Below are 3,419 nucleotides of genomic sequence, written 5' to 3' on the forward strand. Positions count from 1 at the left end.
AGCATAGTGTCTAACAGAGATTCTAAGTTCACTTCTCATTTCTGGAGAGCGACTTTTGACTCTATAGGTACCCAGTTACGCATGTCTAATGCTTTCCATCCTCAAAACGATGCGGAAACGGAGAGGGTGAATCGTATTTTAGAAGATATGTTACGAATGTATGTCAATGAAAACCAATCTAATTGGAATGAATATTTGCCTTTGCTTGAATTTGCATACAACAGTTCATATCATTCATCTATTAGGATGACTCCGTTTGAGGCAATGTATGGCTATAACTGTCCCACATCTATAAATTTTCTTAGCTCGAGGAATAAGGTAGAACTGTCACGTGAGATGCTTGAGAAAATGGATAACGAGTTGGCCAAAATCAGGGGGAATATTAGAGAATCTCAAAAGAGACATAAACTGTATTATGACAAGAAACATCGTGTTGTGGAGTATGAAACTGGTGATATGGTTTTTTAACGGTTATTCCTGAGAAGTCTCATTTGATTCTTGGAAATGATAGAAGATTGTCTCCACGATTTGTTGGTCCATTCAAATTTTGAAGTGCATTGGTTCATTAGCTTACAAATTGGAATTGCCTTCTCATGTTAAAGTGCATCATGTATTCTATGTGAGTTTATTGAAAAAGTATGTTCCTAATGTGCATCATGTTTTAGAGGACAACTCTAAGTTGAAAGATGACGGACCATTGACTATAGAACTATACTTAGTACTAGATAGGCGTTTTAAACATCTGAGAAATAGAGACATTGTGGAAGTTTTGGTTAAGTGGCAGAACTATCCAGTAGAGGATGCATCATGGATTGATCTTAGTGTTTTGCAAACAGAATTTTCCTCTCTTTAGACCAACTCTGAGGACAGAGTTAATTTTGATAAGGGGAGAATGTAATAGGACTAGTCTTTAAAGTTCTTAAAGTCGAAAAGAATGTAGCAGAGCATATCTTTCGTTAGTACGATTTGAAAGATTGTTGAATAGTCTATTAAATAGAGCTTATACGAATGAGTTGAGATATTAAGAGAGAACATATATTCTTTTTTTTTTTAAAAAATAATACACTAAAGATGGATTTGATAAAGATTAATGAATAACAGATAGTCTGTTTATGAAGAGTAAAATTGAGATTTTTATTAATATCAATATTTTATATTTATGTGTTTTAGCTTAAAATGCATGGGTAGGCTTAAAATAAGTTGTAAAAGTAGTGGAAACCCAAAAATAGAGGTTTTATGAGTCGCGACCTAAAAGTTGCGTTTTTAGCCAAACAAAGACGTTTTTTGCAATTCTGTTCGCGTTGCCTTGTAGACCAGACCTATTCCCGTCGTTTTGAGTACCTGGATCGCTCTGTTCTGAGTTCGTTTGTAAAAGTTATGATGAAAACAAACAGAAGGCAGCAGCAGTGTAGTTTACACAGGGACAGACAGACATACAACATCATACAGTTCTCCCTGCTATCACCCAAGAAGTGGATTGTTTCTTCACGGTAGAGTAGGGAAATTGAGATTATGAAGGTATAGAATTATGTTTTTTTAACTTTGATTATCATGTTGAATTGGTTGCACGAGTATGTTCTTTTGGCTATTTTGTAGGCGATGCAGAAATCAGTTTGTGAAACAGGATCTGTGCAAAGTGTCATGATAAAAATCTAACCTTTACGGATCGCTTAGCGATCACGTTCTTATATTATTCTCGCAGGTATACTAATTGGTGCAAAAATCCTGCAGGCTATTTCGAGGAAAAAGAAGGATAAAAGCACGACGGGTGCTGAGTTCTTATGAATCATTCACCATTCTCTCTTCTGCTGAGTGCGAGAGCGAGTGCGAGTGCGAGTGAGAGTGCAAGAGTGCGAGTGCGAGTGCGAGTGCGAGTGCGAGTGAGACGCTGCATGCAAGCGACACTGAAGCGCGGGGGTAGGTCGGGAGGTTCGAGCTCCGTACAACGGAGTGCGCCCCATATATTTTTGCTCCTCTGTTGTATCAAAACTCTACAAAGATTCATCATACAAAGATCTCTTTCTCTATCTTTTGCTATCGATATCTATTATTCGGTTCCCGTGGACAATTGGTATCAGAGCAAGCGGTTGATTCTGGACATGGAAGGATACGAGAGGAGATGAAGTAGCAAGAAGACCTGATTCGGCGACTATGAGAAGATCTCAAAATTGCAAATCAGAAGCGTGCTGAGGCTTTGCGGGGCAAAGCAGCACGAGAGCTTGATATCTATGTAGACTTGATGGCCAACATGAAGGTGAAAACCATGCTAATCCACCTGGAAAACAATAATCATCATGGCGGCGCTGGGGTACCGCAAAAGAAACGATGACGATATGGGAGAAGCGAAACCAAATCATTCTTAACGAAGGCTAAGCTTAAAGAGTTTGATGGTATAAGAAAGATATGTGAAGATATAGAAGCGTGGATTGAAGAACTCAAAGATTTGGATTATACTTTCAATATCGAGAACACGACCACGAGACTTTCGAATGCTCGAGCAAGGTGACCGATAAGACAATACGTACCAAGATGGCTCAATTGGAGACTTTTGGCGATGCGTACGATAAAGGTAAGTCATCTACCCCTTCTTTGTGATGTTTTATGTCTTTGATACGTCCTTTGAAAGCTTCTGTGAGATCGAATTTATGCGTAGAAGTGAGATTAAAATTTGAATTTCTTAATTGATTTGAATAGTATTCATTGCTTCTTATCGTCTAAATTGATTGAGAAATTAAACTTGAAATTAAATCGAGAAGTTAAAAGACTTGTGGACTTAACTAGTGGTAATAATAGTTTCACGAAAGAGTTAGTAGAAAATTTGTTTTTTTTTTCTTTGAAGAGTCGAAATCATAAAGATGATTTCTATAACATAAACATTGATATGCATGACGTTATCATTGGTATCAATTAGATCATTGAAAATCATGTTTTGATTGATTGTTAAGAAAAGAATATATATCTTTAATCATTTGATGATGATAAGTCACACTCTTTGTGGAAAGAAAGAGATTCTAAATCTAGTTTTGGCAATGGAATTGATAAGGTGACTTAGATAAGAGTGTGAGACGTTGCTTGTGTTTGCTTGTGTGAGACGTTGCTTGTGTTTGCTAATGAGATTAAAGAGAATCTGGGGATAAATATAAAGAGACAAATCCAGAATTTATAGAGGATCTCTTACATGAATTTAAGGATGTGTTTCCGGACGATCTTCCTGGTATGCGAAAACGGAGAGAGTGAATCGTATTTTAGAAGATATGTTACGAATGTATGTCAATGAAAACCAATCTAATTGGAATGAATATTTGCCTTTGCTTGACTTTGCATACAACAGTTCATATCATTCATCTATTAGGATGACTCCGTTTGAGGCAATGTATGGCTATAACTGTCCCACATCTATAAATTTTCTTAGCTCGAGG

Source organism: Adiantum capillus-veneris, chromosome 20 (genome assembly GCF_014529385.1).
Source record: "Adiantum capillus-veneris isolate H3 chromosome 20, ASM1452938v2, whole genome shotgun sequence".
Lineage (NCBI taxonomy): Eukaryota > Viridiplantae > Streptophyta > Polypodiopsida > Polypodiales > Pteridaceae > Adiantum > Adiantum capillus-veneris.